The following is a 17,247-nucleotide window of genomic DNA, read 5'->3' on the forward strand; positions in this document are numbered from 1 at the left end:
AAAAGAAACCCCACATTCAGCCCCAGCGCACCAGGGGTCCTGACACTCGGGAGGGGAAAATCCTGCCCCTCGCTAGCTCCTAAGCAGGATAATGTGGCAAAAACACACCTCGTAAAACACTGGTATCTCAGACGAGCATTTGCTCATCTTTTTGGCTAGGTTTGTACAACCTTTTTGGCTAGGCAAGTACAACCATACCATCTCGAAACGAAGCCTGAAAGGGTGCTGTTATTCGGGAATTGAGTTGCTTTTGGAAGATGACTCAAGAGCAGCTCCACATACTTAGGTCTCTTCTTAAGGCTGCTGACAATTTTTCCTGGCTTTACAGCCGCATTTTCTGATCCTTAATATATTTTCTTTCCCTTATTGCTGAGAGAAAGAGCCACACAAATAAAGAGAAACCTGACTATCCCAGGAAATTATGTAACTGACTATATGCAGAGTGCTGTCAAATATGCACAGAGTAAACTAAATGAAGTAATATGATTTTTCCCTCCCCCTCCAATATCCTTCACTTATAGTCATTGTAGGTGTTACAAGTAGCAACAGTAAGTGGAACAATTTCATAGAGTACTTCTCACATTGAGACAGCTATTCTACATCCCTCTGTGCAGCAGACAATTTCCAAAGCTCACTTTGAGGGATGGCACCTTGAAGCAAGCCCAGAGAGGTAACTTCTCCCTAGAACCAGAGCTAAAACCTAGACCAGTGAGCGGCCACATCTACAGACAGAACAACTCTTTCTCACCAGCAAAGATTTGGCAATGCCTGTATCCGGCAGGCAGGGGAAGGTGCCTCCAAAAACACAACTCCACCTCACAAGGGAGGCTGCCAACAGCACCAGATACACACACGCAGGGCTGACTCCTGCTGCGAACAAAGCGCTGCTCGGGGTCAGCACACATGCAGAAGAGTTGCTTGGCACTGCGAAGGATAAGCTCTTATTTGCAAAGTATTAGAAAAACACTACGTAAGAGGCTTTTATTGCTATTATGTGGATGAACGGAGAGGCCTTGGTTGACAGGACTGCTACACTCCCATTGTTCAATGGAGAAGAAAAGACACACAGCTTAAAATAAATAAATAAATAAAAATTAACACACCATCCAGCCCAAACCACATCCAAAGCAAACAATAAAAGACGAAATGTAAATGCATCCTGGGCACACATTGTATTTTATGTTCCTTTTCGTCATCAGTTACAGCTCCTGTGATGTTAATAATGTGTAAAAGCGACAACTAAGCACAGATTACACGGCCAAGCAGAGATGGAGAAGAAGGTCGCATATGCCATCAGATGTGACATGTCACAAACACTTGGAAGATAACATAACTCAACAGATTAAATATCATTTATCCCCAGTCATCATACTATTGCATCCAAAAGAAAATACATATTTCAAGCACGGCTAGAACAATAGCACCAAACAAAACACATGACACTAATTCAAGTGTCATGACAAATTGTTCATCATAGCTGGAAAACAGAGAAACATGGCCCTAAAAAGCATTATGACAACAGCGGCCTAACAATTTTATAGTGTTCATATTTGCATTCTAGCATATTCATAAACCACATTACTTCTGAAGGTAAGAAAAAAAAATGGGAAAAGAGGTTAATGAATTAAAAGTAAACCGTAAGGAAAATCAGAAAAGTCAGAAGAAATTTGAGCTTAGAAATATGAAAAAGATTCTTTGTGTGTGCATGTGTGTGAAATGTAATAGTTTCTGCTTCAGATCACTTGGATTACATCTGGTTGTGCTGTTAAGATCTCCATTTCAGAACTTTTGTGTTTTTTTCACTCATGGTTTCAGAAGGGCTGCTATCTCTTTAACAGTGAAGTTCTTCTCTCCCACTCACATAATATATTCCCACTGTCTCCAGCCAGTTTAAGGTCACTACAAATAGAATGGAAAATCTGAGGTAGGTTATTGGAAAAGATGGAAAATAAAGGCATGTGCTACTAGGCCATTCATAATGAATAGCAAATGAGTATTTTTTGAATTAGCAATTAGGACAAACAAAGGCACTAATATTTTACAAGCGTATTCAATGCAAAATACTAGGTATTATTCAGGCCTTTGCTATTGAATTCTGACTTCTTTTCACTCCATCAGCACTCTTAAGAGCTTATTAACGTAAAGCAGAGCCTTTATAATTTGCAATAATGTTTAGGATACCTACTCTAAAGTAATGGATGAAATCAATAAATTCATCAATAAACAAATACGTACAGAAAAGAAAAATGACAAAACACTTTCTGTTTTATTACTGTGGCAATCCTATTTGGTGTTTCAAATATTCATACAAATATCTCTTATGCATTAGGAAATGTGACATATTAGCATTCCCATTTTTTAAAAAAAAATCATGGGTCCCAGTTCAGGAACATGTTTCCTTTAAGAAATGCAAAGGAGGCATTTGAATACTTACTTGTATTTGACTTTACGTAGTTAAATGCAACCCCACCTTGGATCCAGAATACTGCATGATCACTCCCCAGCACTCTGTGCTGAGAGCTGACCCCATGGTAAGTCACGCAGCATCATGCAGCCAGGGCAGGTACATCTGTAATGGATCAAACCCACCAACTAATGATTATCCTTGGGACAGTCTAAAGCTAGGCTCTAAATTTTGGGCCTGTCTTGCCAAGTCACTCCTCTTTCATCACCACGTACAACTCTGTACGTGTTCTGTAGGCAGCTCCCCTGGCTCGGCCACTCTCACTTGCTCCAGTTGCCCACCCAGTAGCTCTGTGCAGTAACTATGATTCCTGGTGGGAGAGACAGCAGCAGCACACTGGAAGCTGTAAAACCTGTGGGTGAAATTTCAGGTACAGGTGGAGTTCTTCACATGACGCCAGTGAGCCTCAGAGAAACTGAAGTGTACAGAGCTCCAAAAATATGGTTCCTTGTCACGTCAGCAGGGCACACAAAGGGTTAACAAACCACCGCTGTTTGTATTATCTATTAATCTCACCCCTCCCTTATTTAGCAACTTCCTTCTTAAATCCTGGCTTCTCTTCCCTGTTTCCCTCACAATTTTGGGTCCTTTTCCTCCCAGGATGATCATCTGCTAGAAGCTCCCTCCGCATCCCATGCCCACATTCCAGGCTTTGTCCTGTTTCTCTACAACACTTGGTTTCTGGCTGGGCTCCACGCTCATTGCAAATTTATGGCTCTCCTGCTCTTCCAAGCTTGAGAAGAAGGTTTTTACTCAGCTGCCCGCGACTGCCAGGACGAGGAGCAGAGCCTAGAAACTGGGAAGAACAGCCCGTGAGCACCAGCCACCAGGAGAGCAGGGCTTGGGCACTAGAAAACCAAGGTGGAAATGCACGCCTTGCATCTTATTTAGTTGGGAGCCTGAATGTTTCTGTCTAGAACGTCTGTTTGTATCTCGAGTCACAAAGAAGCCATTAGTACCAATAATGTGTCATTACGGGGGCGGCAGCAGAGACTCTGCAGCTAAGGTTAATTTGAGATGCATAATTTAAAGCAGAACTAAAATCCTTCCATTTCACACTTTAATGACTGAATTCAAATCATTCTTCAAATTTGACACAGCAGCTTTTAAGGGGACACTTTTTTTTTTTTTTTTTTGCCAATTTTTGAGTAAAATACAAGCTATCTATTGTAAAGGAGAAAAACCTATGGATCCTCCCTTTCCAATCATTTTAACCTGTTTTCCCCTTCAATTTCTTTTCAGAAACTTAATTCTTCTGAAGGCTTCGTACTTCACCCATTCATCCTGGTATGTCAGAATATTCCTGATACAGGCCACTTCTGCGGTTTGAAAAACAAATATGCAGAGTTAATAATTTCATTCACCCCAATCCCAATGATTTTGCCATGATCAGCTGACAACATTGCCTAACTTGAATCAGTAGTGTCTACACAGTTCTCAGTTCTTAGCACTTAATGACCATGAACTATACAGTTCAAGAAGTTTGTCCAAGATCATACAGGGGACTTGCAGTGCAGCAAAAAATTGAATTAAAGTCTCCCAAATCCACAGATAATTTGTTTTGTCAGGCAATTTCCCTGACCACAGCTGACAAGACATGTAAAATCATTAAGCAAAATCTCATCACAACATAATGAAGCAGCATGATAGGCAGATAGCCACGCTGCTCAAGCAGGGATGCAACAACTTTCCAGCAAACACATCCTGCCTTTTCCCGTGAATTCCTCAATCTAGCTCACATAACGTTACCAAAATACATAGAAACATACAAGCTTTTTTTGTTGTCTGACCCTCAGGTCGATTTCCTTCTGAATTTTCAAGAAATCACAGTTCAAGCACACAGACATTCTTTGGAGAACTGCCCTCCATGCTAAAAATGGCAATGGAATTGCACAAGGGAAAAAAAAAGCGAAAATTCCAAGAAATCTTTGACTCATCCATTGTTATTCATCAGGTTTTTGGAGCACAGAATGGAATGCCGTCAAGCTAAAATTGACAGCGCTATTTTCTAATCCCTAAGTGATGTCAATCCTTCACAAAGCCACAAGTGCTGAGAAAATTTTCTCTGCAAAATTCTAAGAATGACTCTTAAATTTTGTTAGTTTTCGGGGATGAAAAAAAAAAATAGAGCTAAAAGAAGCACTCGAAATTAAACTCCTACGTAGGTGTGCTTTTGAATACTGAGAGTATTAGGATTCACAGCTTTGTGCTATCTGTGACTCAGACTTACTGCCACAGGTGTCAAGAGACCTAGGACCCAGCTGGAGCTCTGTAGAAACCTGTTGTATTGGGAGATTTTTTTTTTTTTAAATTACTATAGAGTACAAGATTTGCCCTGAAAGACTCAGTGCAGACCTTGTAGCTTTTTAGTTGACGTATTTTACTGTCCAATTAGCTTGCAGCTAGCAAAACAGATTTTTCTGCTGTTTAATTCTTAAGGTTTTCAGAAAAACATGATGTCGACCAAATATACCATCCGAAGTGGCTTCAATAAAGTTCTGTGAATAACGCATCTACACTGGCACGCCAACACACTATTTTTAATTGTAGCTCATTAAAGATGTAATAGGAGAAGAATTATATTCACTTCCAGCACTGCTCCGTCAAGGCAGTGAGATAATCGTGCTGCTATATCATCCAAAAAGGAATGCTCCTGCGTAGTGATTTAGGTAATCTAATTGAAAGGCAGAAAGCAGTGATTCACTCCTTGTTCTATCTGTTACTGCAACATGTTTCTCGCCTATCACAGGGCCCAAGCAGGCACACAGCGATTGGCTGCAAATGCTAGTAAAGCAGAGACCTGGAGAACGAAAAAAGGCAAGTCAGTTGAAATGCTGAAGAAAAAAAAAAAGAAAGAAAAAAAGCGATCTGGACTGCAGACGAGGAGCGCTTTACAGAGCAGCATGCAAATGCAGGCCTCTAAGGTAATTTAAACCAAATGCAGACTGAAACTGAAGTAGTTTGGTGAGTCAGCACAGCACAAGGACACTAAAATTACACACGAAAAATAGCACAATCCTTTCTGTATAACACACGCTATTTTATTCCAAATTTACCCGAAAACAAATTAATTGTCTCCTTCGTGCTTTGCCTCCTTCTCCTCTTCTTGGACTCAACCTCTACCTTCCAGAAACAAGCTGCGTGCAGGCTGGCTAGCTGTGAACTCTGATGTCTAGGACTTTAATTTCCCTTTCACAAAAATTTCATCTCCAGACCATGACAACCTTAATAAACAATCGCTGGCATGAATGCCATTAACTGTGTTCCAAGTTACGATTACTTTCCTCTGGAAATAAGAAAAATGCTTAAAACCCAAGCTGTGGAGAATCATTACAGGCTCCAACAATGGTGGATGTCTCACAGATTCTGCCGTCCCAGAGGTTTCAGCCACCTACAGCTCGGTGCAGACCAGGTCTTTAATGCTAAATATGCCTGTGATCAGCCAAAGGAAGGCTAGCCTCATCTCTGCCTCGAACATTTTTAAAGCCATAACCGTTTTTAAACTTACAAAGCAATATTCATCTTCATTTTCATCTCATTCTTGCCTCATACTTTCAGAAGAACGTAATTCTGTGAAAGCCACAACAATTGCTTGTTCAATGGAGACTGTCACTCTCTGAAGTGCTTTCTGAGATAGATTTGTATGGACAGACGTGGGTAGAAATGAATAATCCAAAAATATCCACAATAGATAATGAGCAGAGGCTAGAAAAAAATACCATGTACTGCAAACGCAGCCCAAGTTGGAATGAATGCCTACAGTAGCAACCGGACAGGAAGAGCAAAATGTTATTGTACATTACTGGCCTGCAGCCCGTACTTACGAAAAATACTGCAGCATTCCCCAGTAACAGCAGAAAATATTATCATTTCAAACAAAGCAGCTGCAGCACCCTGCCCGCCGCAACCATGCTGTGGGCACGTAACAGAGCCGGCGAGGAGAGGGCAGCTGGCTGCCGAAGGACTCCTGGCCCGTGGGGTGGGACATCTTCACCTCACGTCCCCAGCTCCCCTGCACCGCAGCACAGAGACCCCTGCTCGGCAGCAGGACGCTCCCACATGGGCTCCAGCTGCTGAGCCATCTGGCAAGGGAAAACAGTTTTTGCAGTCTTGCAAATCCTCCCATTCCAGCTCCTCAGTGCTGTCTCACCCGGCTGCCTCTAACCCTCTACCAATGTTTTTTTAAGAGATTAGCAGGAGGGTCCCGAGCATCGGATGACACGTATTGCCACCACGACCCGTAGGATTCCCCTCCTGAGATGGCAAGCAGTCACTCCACTAGGCATCACCACAACAGGAGGCAACGTGCCTCCGAAAACAACCGGCTAAGCAGCCAAACAGTTTCTTGAAGCTTTATGCACTTGCAGAACTAGCAAACAGAGGAGAAGAAATGCAGAAGTCTGATCAGTGAGGTTAGCAGAGGAAACACTGTTCAATTGAAAGACACCCGAATTCTAACACGTTTCCTCTACAGGCTGCAGTTACAGATTCTCTGGTCCAAAATGCAAAGCCTCAGCTTTGCTTCAGCTCTCAGTGCTGCTACAGGTACTCAGCATCTCCCCACAGTGCCGCAACGCTAAAGCTACGCTTGCAATATGCAACATCAGCTGTTTAGGCAGCCTCTCTCTGAGACACTTGAATCACCATGAAAACTATTTTCTTACTGCCAACCAGAAAGACGAAGCTCTTAGGAGGGAGCAAATTAACTGCCATACCATAATGCTTCCCAATTCACCAGTGCTTCTTGTCTTTCACATACCAGCTTTTCTCTGCCAAACACGAAGATGACTGTAGCAGGAATATATGCAGTAGGTTGAAAGACCACATTTTTGTATCCTCATAAGCCATTCATTGGTTTATGGATTCAGAGTCCCGCAGGGAGTGCTGCAAATCCACAAGAAGTCTCTGGGTGCAGGACTCGACTCTGACATATGTAACAGATGTGTAAAATAACACGTAACCAAACATCTCTCCAGTAACTGTGCAGCCAGAGACTGGAAAGTCCTAAAATGTCATGTCCAAGGGCAAAGGAGCAGGGGATGGATAAGAACAGAGTCCTGGATCTAGAAAGTAAAGATAAGTTTAGGCTTTATGAATTTATTTGTTACAATGTGGTTTTTCTTTTCTTTTCTTTTCTTTTTCATATTTTTTTAGTATCTGTAATTAAGCTGTGGTAATAGCCCTCACAAGAGAGGGCTGTGAGGGCTGGGGACCCAGACACTGCGGCCTGGTTTGCTCAGCACCAGACCGATCGACACTAGGTTCCTGGGAAACTTCATGGTCCCACCTCCAACACCTCCAGCTGTGCTTCCAGAAGGGAAGGCCTAAATCAGAAAAACTGCTGTGGACAAAAAGCACGTGGCTGTGTAACAGCGATCACCACAGAGGCCCCTCTCCGCTCCCTGCGCTGCTGTGTCCTGGCCCCAATGGCTTGTGCACTTCCACAGCCAGCTGGAGAAGAGTGGTGGGCGAGGAAAAAGAAGTCAAGAACTTGTTTAAAAGCCTCAGCTTAAAACTTGTGGTGACTCCCAATTTACGGACTAAAATCAGGCTCTACTAGGAACTGCCTGAACCACCGCCTTTCGCAAAGCTGCTGGTGGGCCTGGAGCCAAGGCCTGGTTCAAGCTCTTATCTAATCCATGCTAAACTGACTTAAACCATGCATCCTTTATAATAAATAGCCTCACAGTGAGGAAGCCCAGTATTGGCATGTTTCATATTTGCATCACCCGTTCGTGCACATGGCTTAAAGGAAAGCGTTGGGAGTACGACAGCTTCTGAATATTTTGCCTTATGTGGTTTAGAGCCAGCACAGTCGACGGCCGTGTCGGCTTCACCCCTTTTTGTGTGACAGGCTGAGAAGCGAAAATCCCAGGTGATGCTCAGCAGTGCTGAACACAACGCGTGCACCAGCAGCCTCACAGACGTGGCCGTGTCCCGCTGAACAGGGGCCCGGGGCTGTGCCACGACACTCGCAGCTCCCCGCAGTGAAGGTCTCCATTCTCTGTCCCCAGCACCTCCTCTTCACAAAGGCTTACACACACTTACATAAACAAATGAACAATTCCATTATGTGCCTGGCAGCCCGTGCACTTTCTTTCTGCTGCACAATAGAGGCGCCCCATTGAAAAGATCCATATACAGGGGAAAAAAATCTAAGCAAGTCTCCAGCAAGCACACATATTATCAAAGCCTCATTTCCACTTAACACAAGTTGCTTTGGGAACAAATGCAGCTGACTTGAGGGGAAAAACACAAACAAACAAACAAACAACCTCTTTTTCCATTAGCTAGGGAAAAAAAAAATCGAACCGGTGCCATCTTTGTTAAAGAGCTCCACTAAACTAATGGTTTAGGAGAGCCGAGGAGCATGGACGGGGGACAATTTGCGACTGATCACAGCCATCTGAACATGGCACACTGACAGCTGAAAGAAGAGCAAAGAAAGGCAAAACAAAACAGGCATGTGTTTAATTTGGGCAGGCTCAGTCCCCCATATTTGGTCCCAGTGAAAAGTACAAGGCAGGAGAAAGTCGGCCCCTCCGCCTGCTCTGCACCCACGTAACTCCCTGGCACGCATCACAGGACCTTCTCTGGGCACGCAGATGGGGGCATTATTTCTTCACATGCTAAAAACAAGCATCAAGAAAGGGCAGAAGTAGCAGTACAATTTAATATATCTTGAAGTGCATCTCTTGCCACCAAAGAACCTCCCTTTCTTTAATACCCTGCCAACAAGCTCCTCCACTCCCAAACACAACAAAAACTAAACAAGACTCAACAATTTGGTGACTGCAACCGAGAGCTGATCGAATGATTATAAAGGCTACGCAGATGCTGTGAAGATACCTTCCCCTGAACTCCAACGTGAGCTTCCTCAGAGAGCAGCAAGAAGGCAAATCACGCGTGTTATCCTGGTCTGACATGAATGAAAAAGACAGGAGTAAAAGTGTGGTGACTTGCGCACAGCAGAGCTAAGAAGGAATGCTTGACACTAGGAAAGGGGGACTGAGAGAAAGCAAGGTGGGCTCAGAGATAGCACACACGGTCTGCTGTGGTTCACCCTCCCTCTCTCACCTGAGCTGGTCATAATTGCTGTCTTGTGCCTGAAAAAGGGTGAGCTCCAGAGCAAGTGTTTTCCCACCTGAGCTGCAGGGACAGGAGAAGAGAGGGGAAAAGAAAGGTGTGGAGGGTAAGAACCGCAGCTCCTAAATGTCATACTGCAGCAGCTGCAAATATATTTGCATTAATACCTCATTTCACAACTACAAAAATTGCCTCAGACTCCTACTGAAAGAGTCTTGTGTTTCTGTTTGGGTTCACAGTCCCTAATGCAAGTACTGCATATAAAAAGGGGTTGTCTACACTGATTTGCAAAAGTTCCTAACTTTTTGGAGAAATCAGTACAAATGCCTACAGGACTAGTACAATTTCCCAAGCAATGGCTCTAGTCCACTGACCAGAAAGGAAATATTTAGCTCCCTGCAGAGAGCCTGTTGATTTCAAAAGAAATTTAATAGCTCTATTCCTACAAAGCAAATACAGAGCAATCACCAGGGGCCAGCTGTGCTCTCCTCTCTTCTGCAACCTGGTAAGCAACAAATGTCTGCAAATGCCACAAGCCGAAGGGTTTCGATATTCTGCACAGTGGTGAAGCTATATCCTCTGCTTCTTCCATGTTATGTTGGTCCTTTTCACTCTGCGGGTTTCTTACAGCAATTTCGTCTTCTTCAGCACACTCATGGGGCAGAAGGGAATAAATAACTTGAATTTTAATTTTTTTTCTTTTTCGTTTTCTGTTTTCATTTAGGCCAACATTTCAGTGTCTGGTTTTACAACTGCAACATTTGCTCTTTACTGAACAAAAACAAAATCAAGAAAATACTCGGAAGTCATTCTTTTCTAATGAGAGAAATGAAGAAAAAAAACACAACAAAGACCAGAGGGAAAAGGTGGGCTTTTCATTGCAATTCATAGTTAATTGTCCGTACTAAAGATAGTTAATAACTCAAGACAACACAATTCAGCCTCAGTCAGGGAACTCGTAGTTCTGCTGCTACTCAAACATCCAAGTGCAATTTGCAACTCTAGTTATGAAAGGCGACATTATTTTCTTTATACTTTTAGCTCAGCTTGTGCAAAGTTACACTGATGAAGCAATTATTTTGTGGACATATTATTCAAGCTGGTGGTGAACTTAAAGGCTCTGTTAACAAGTTTGGTAAGCACCAGCGAGGTGCTTAAACATGAAAATGAGAGCTATGTCTTTAATACAAAAGTATCACTTAAGAATGCTGTAAAATCAGATTGCTCGTGACATTATCACCAACAGTAAGATAGCTGTATATGCATTTTTCTGTCTATGCATTGTACTTCATTCAGTAGCTTTCTTCTGCAGAGTTTCCATGTTATATAGATGCCAAACTTGGAAATACTTCGGCACATGCCTAACTTTCAGGGAGAATAGCCTCATTGATTTAAACAGGGTTCAACCCTGACAAATGTTAGAACAATCGCCTGTTTGCCGGGTTGGACCTCATGGGGTCCGTTTTCAAAAAGATAAGGGCATTATATATTTTGACTGCTGATTCTGGATTTACCATTAAATTTCTCTGCTTCGCTCTCTCAGCTGTTTTTATTGCCACAGACAGAAATATCATGACACTCTGAGGTAAATAATGAGTAACTTAATTACAAACTAACTGTAACTTATGACAAGACCCTCCAATCACTCACCTCAAACCATATGAGTGTTTCAGGATGCTATTGTAAGTCTCTTTTCTTCTATCCCCTCTCTCACGTGAGATGTTGCAGCCTTTTTATCTGATGTTTTGCTTTAAAACTCTTCCCCAGGCTCCAGGATCTTAAACAAAAACAAACCAAGAAACACTCAGAATGAAAATGTCATTTCAAGTGATTGGTGGGTGGCTCAGGGGAAATCCCTGACCTTTCTCCAATGTATATTTCATTATCTAAAGCAAGTGCGATAACTCCCCACAGCAGAAGTACTCTTCTGTGGGCTGTACTTAAAAAAAAAAAAAAAAAGAAAGAAAAACACAAAAAAAAAAAACCCAAAGACCCAAAACAAAACAACCAGCTATTTAAGACCACTCAAAACCATGTTATTTTTAAAACCTGTATGGTAGCACGCTGCAAAGTACTCATTTAACATATGATCTGGTGGTATATAACCAGACTCCACAAAATAATGAAGGAGAAAAGGGAAGAAAGTCCAGAGATGCAAATTGTGAAAAGAAAAAAAGTCATTATGTAAAGTATCAAACTGTTAGACGGGAGAGCGATCATCGGTTTTATTATTATTGAGGTTATTACTGGTCACGTTATTGCTAGCAATGCTGTGTAGACGTCCAGCTCCCTGCATCTGTTTGCTGGAGAACCTGCACAGAGCTTGCACCACACGACCCAGCCCGGCCGAAGAGAGGGAGGAAGGAAGGGAGGAGGAGGAGCGACGAAGCAAATGAGTAAGAGAAACCGGCAGGTCCCTCACACGGGCGATTTTGACATTCTCCGCCATCGCCAAAAAAGGCCTGAAGGGGTCTGGAGGTGACGGGCGTGCTGCTGTGCCACACCAGCGTGCCTTCTGCCCCCTGCCCCGCGGATCTGCCCTTCTCCCGTACCTGCAGTGACACAGGCCAGCAGCTGGAAGCCCAGCCGGGCTCTGTCAGCAGAAAAATCCCTCGGCTACGAGCAGCGGACGCTGCCAGCCAGTGCAGAGTTCACTTTCCCTTGGAGAGCGCGCTCCTGCATTCGCACGGCCCCTCAGGATCACAGGCGGCTGAGTTGTTCTCTCCCCACCAGTTTTAGCTCAGCAAACCATTCCCGCAGCTACACCTGTGACTATCCCTGCTGAAGCCAACAAACTTTCACAACGTGACAAAGCAGAGAGTTTCACCTTACGTGAATTTAAGCCAAAATTTTGCTTTTTTTTTCCCACTCAGCTACGACAGACAGACAGCTCTGAAAAATTTTTTCCATTGCTTTTAATTAAGAAGTGGAGCCATTATCCACAGCCCTCTGTGGTTGTGCATACCTCAGAAAATACAACTTTGCCCAAAGTGGTCAGAAATTCAGAAAGGAAAGCTTGCCTCGTGGCTTCTCATCCCTCCCTCCCCCCAGCAAACAACCCCACGGCACAAAGAAGGGGCGAAGGGGACTCCCCTCAATACCTGCACGGGGGCTGCACCTACTTCACCATTCCCCAGAGCTGCTGACACGACGAACAAACCCCAAAATACCCTGTTTAAGTTACCCTGCTGCCCTGCTCCACCGTGTTTCTTCTCGCTTATGTTGTGTTTCTGCTTTCTCCAAGGAGCCTCCTCTCACTCGAGATGAGTAAAGGCTGCAGTCTTGCAGGAAGAGGACGGAGCCCTCTGAAGCTGTGACACAAATCCAGCGAAGGCTGGAAGTTCAAAGTGAAACGAGGACAATGTGCCCATGACTCATGCCACCTAGAAACGATTCTTAATTTAAGAAAAAGTGTTAGAAGGATTATTTTACGGAGTGTCACCCCACTGAATCAACCAGCCTCTGCCTCTCATTTTTTCCCCGATTCAGGTACAGGGTGGCTGGGGACTCTATATTAAGATCGAAATCAGTGTAAAATCCTCCTCCTCTCACGTACACACTTACATTTTTAATGTTCTGTTACAGAGACAAATACTGCTGGTGGAGGGGCAGATTCCCAGCTCCCCTCCAGACTTTCTGCATGACCTACGGGCAAGTGATACGTGACGCTTCCTGAAGGGCTGAAATAGCTGTAAATGACACTTGAGCTTCTCCAGCGCCTTTTACGTACCAGAGCTTGGCTCCTAACGCACATCATCGCTTAACCCCCGTTTTCCTGTGCCTCAGTTTCCCCTTTCTCCACGCTGAAGATAACAGCACTCCCCCAGCTCGGCGGGTTGCTGCAAGAGACACGAGAGCCCTGCTGAATTAGCGGGTAACGTGGTGACACGGACGAAGTTACAGGTACCTCTTAACTCATCTGAAACTGAAACGTCACGTCCCCAGAAAACGACCCTGTAAGCCAAAACGAGGAGCCGGGCAGCAGCCTGTCCCTCCCTGGAGCTGTTTTGCTGGACATTCATTCCGCTCGTATGGCTCCCTTCTCCTTGGGTGCTGCCGGCGAGCGTGGGGGAGCCTGAATGGATTCACTGTAGTCGCACAACAGCTTCACAGCTGCTGAGAAAAGGCCTATTGTAGCCCTGCATTTTACTATCTCGAGTAGCATACATTAGTTTGCTGTGCAGCTCCCATTACCCATCTGATCTTTACAGAAAAAGGAGCAACAAATCTGGGTTTTGCCAAATGGAAAGTGATGGAAGGATTTTTTTTTTTTTTGGTTTCAAAAAAAAAAAAAAGGGGGTTACATACAGTTTACACAACCAAGCATAAAACGCTACAAATTCAGTGTAGCAAAAAAAACCTTTAAACTGGTCCTGCCCTCTTTTTTTTTTTTTTTTTTTTTTTTTTTTGCCACATCATGACACCGTGAGCCAAATTTCAGGCTCGGAAGGCAGCAGCAGGCCTGCCATGTGCACGTGTGCTCTTCCTGCAGGGACCGGCTGCTCACAGCTCACACCCCTGTGCATTTGATCACATTAACTGAACGCTATTGAAAACAGCAGTAAAATCTTAACACGGAACGATTCGGCCGCACACCCGACAGTCAGATGTGACGGACTTTGCAAAAACACATGCGAGCAGATTTGACAGCCCGTTTCTAAATGCCTGGATTTTTCTGCACCCTGCCTCAGCTCGAGTCCGGGAGGAAGGACAGTCCTGCATCAGGCACGTTCCTCCCAGCATCCGACTACTCCACTCTCCCCCTTCTGGAGAAATGGATGCAGCTTCAAGCAAATTAGACGAGTATTTTGTCAGCTCTGTTCATTCTTCTCGGTGTGATAAACGAGGCAGTGCACCCTTATTATGGACTTCAGACTTACCCTGAAGTATGTCTCCCCTTGCCTCCTCCCGCACACATGGCATTGACCTTACTGGCTGTAAAGAAGCTGAATTTGGCCTCAGTTCCCTAAAAACAGCGTTTCATCAAACCTACAGCATGCTGTGCTGCTACAGTACCCCAGAAATTGGTGATCAATCAGCACGTATCTCCCCCCAGTGTGGTGGTACTTCCCTCATAAGCTCTGGGGCCAGACCAAAATCTCAAGGTATTTCTCTCTGCCTCCAGAGCCATAGGAATGCAACAGGTGCTGTGCTGTTCTGCAGCTGCAAAGCAGAAATATTTTGCTTTTTAATGCAAGCTGAGACAGACAATCCCCCTTGCTTTGGCAGACGGAGACGTTACGAAAACCTCCCAAGAGTTGTCGGCCTGGCAAAATGCCATCAGTGGGACCCCTCTCTCCCCCCAGCCTTCCCTCATTTGGCACTTGTGCCTTTCTCAAAGCTTGGCATGGACTGAGCTGATTTTCCATTCCAGTCAACTGGCACATTAATTATTTTAGCATGACTCGATTATGATCAAAACCAATGAAAAACCAAGGCAGTGGAAACACAGAATCGAGAAAAGAAAGAAATTAAACCCCAGGACAAAGTACAGAGAAAGAATCAGCTTATATGTTTCCTGTGGCTGGGGAGGAGAAGGTGATTCTCCTGGCCACATTTTTGGATTTGGGGCAGGCTAAATATTGGGACAAGCTATGAAGGATGGGGAAACAGCAGCACCAGGCTCACTGCATACTCCCTGTCCCATCAATGGGAGGATTCTTGTCCCCACATCTGCAGAAAAGGTGTTAGAGAGCCGTGCTCTCCTGCTTACCCAGAAAGATGTTAGGTCTTTCTTTCCAGGTCACACACTGACCTCAGGCTCTCCTGGGCACCTTTGTGAGTACCTCGTTATCCCAGAATCTGAGTACAGCACCAACATTTGGGAGAAATGCATCCGAGGCTCATCCTGCCACAAGCAGACCTGCTGTACAACCACCTGCACTCACCGAGGTGCAAACCTCCTCGTCTCACTTCTGAAAGCCAAAAGTGCCAAGATAGGAACACCTGAACACCACCTGCTCACACCCTCGCAGGATGACCTGGCCTGGAAAGTAGTATCTTTTGCAAAACTTCAGTGCTCTGCCCCCGAAAAGCAACAAGGTAGTGTCTCCTCCTGCTATACGCCATGTATAGTTCTGAAACAGATGTTAAGAAAATGAAGTATGACACGATTATTTGCAGCATCCAGATACATTCTGAGCTCTTTGAATTCAAGAGCTCCAGAACAAAGAAGAAACACGTTCTCTGGGAGAGATGAATCTGGTACTTTTCCTACTATTTCTGCTTTACTTACACCAGCTCGCCTACCTTCTAGCTATACGAGGCTGGATTTTGAGATGTGTTCACTTGCTGGTACATACGGAGATTACACAACCCGTATTCCGTATACATTTACATATCTCCAGTGCCACAGAGAAAACAGGACGCTTCAGTAGAAACCTGTGGCGACCTTTGGTGCAGGAAACTTTGGAGGTTTGACCACAAGCTTTTTTTAGAACAGAAATTTGACTAAGCCACAACCAGCTCAGCACCACTGTAGTTAACAAATGGTCTCACATTTTAAGATAAGCAAGACTATGCTGGCAGCCTGGCCTGCAAAAAAAAAACTCTTCCAGGCAAAGAACAAATGTTGTCCTCTGCCTGGGTTAAGTGAGTTGGTTGGCTACAAAGCATGGATGGCTATTGCAGCCAAATCTACTCTTTTAATCAAGGAGAGACAAGACGCTGAAACAGATGAAGCTTTTACATAAGCCTACTTGCCCAGGCTTTTTTTTTTTTTCTCCTTTCCTTAAAGCGCTGTGCTACTGCCTCTGTCATCTCTACTTCTACTTCCTTTTCTTCAGCACAAATCGCAATACGAGTACTTCAATAAATTACAGGTTTGGTAGCAAGCTCTTCGGGCTGCCAGCTGTCAGCTCCAGAAAGCAGGACTGTCACATCTGCCAGACTGGCTCTCACACCTACTCTCTGAGGTAACATCATATATTTTTCAAAGTCATGCTAGCAATAATATGACATTACCTCTCACCACACCATATGTTCCTTCCCTGCCTCGGGACACGCACCGAAAAGAGCCTACACACCTTTACATTACGGATGCCTAGCCCGTGTCCTGCAGTGACTGATAACCTCAGTTCAGTGCAGGGTCTGAGCACCCCCTTTCATTTAAGGATGTGAGCACTGTCTGCTGCGGCATGTGCTAACGTCAGCAAGCCGAGCACAAATGTGAGTGCTCTGTCAGGGATGGGTCATTATTTGTTAAGCGTCTAACGTGCACTCACCATTGTATAAGCTCCTAAAAGAAGATATGATCCCTCTTTCGGTAGAAGATTTCTTCTTTCTAACTTCTCAAAACAACCTTCCTTTTCTGAGGCCTACTCACACCAACCTTCCCCTTTCAGTAATAACTATGAAAAAAAGGGAAGAACATTAAGAAAGAAAAAATTATGAAATGTGTTTTACTAACTGGTACAACTACGAGATCAGATTGCTGAAATACACCTTTCTTTCTATCCCTTTATCCACAGGCTCTCTGTAGGAGTTCATCCACGTTCCTGCTTTTGCTCTGCTCAGGGCTATGGCTTCTGAAGTGAGCCTCCGGATGATCCCTCCTGCGTTAGCTTTTGCTTGCAATGTGGGGTGGTCCTGGAGCAGATGAACTGAATCCCTCTTGGGAGGAACTAAACTAGAAGCAACGTGTTCTCCTGGAGCACAGCTAATGCCACAAACAGGCATGCAGTCAGTGGGACCTTACT

General features: G+C 44.3%; 1 protein-coding gene across 4 annotated transcripts in view; it reads right to left on the reverse strand.

Moving 5' to 3' along the window:
• ATXN1 (ataxin 1) overlaps positions 1-17,247 on the reverse strand; it is a 189,813-nt gene that overhangs the window by 119,643 nt on the left and 52,923 nt on the right. For 3 of the 4 annotated variants that reach the window (XM_084282300.1, XM_084282299.1, XM_084282301.1), the window contains one exon: positions 11,201-11,327. The gene's annotated coding sequence lies outside the window, so the exon portion shown is untranslated. Of the gene's footprint in view, positions 1-11,200; positions 11,328-12,734; positions 12,835-17,247 lie in introns of those variants that run through there. The other variant, XM_084282302.1, reaches the window with a different exon arrangement.

Source organism: Netta rufina (assembly GCF_964035555.1).
Source record: "Netta rufina genome assembly, chromosome: 2".
In the NCBI taxonomy this organism is placed as follows: Eukaryota; Metazoa; Chordata; class Aves; order Anseriformes; family Anatidae; genus Netta; species Netta rufina.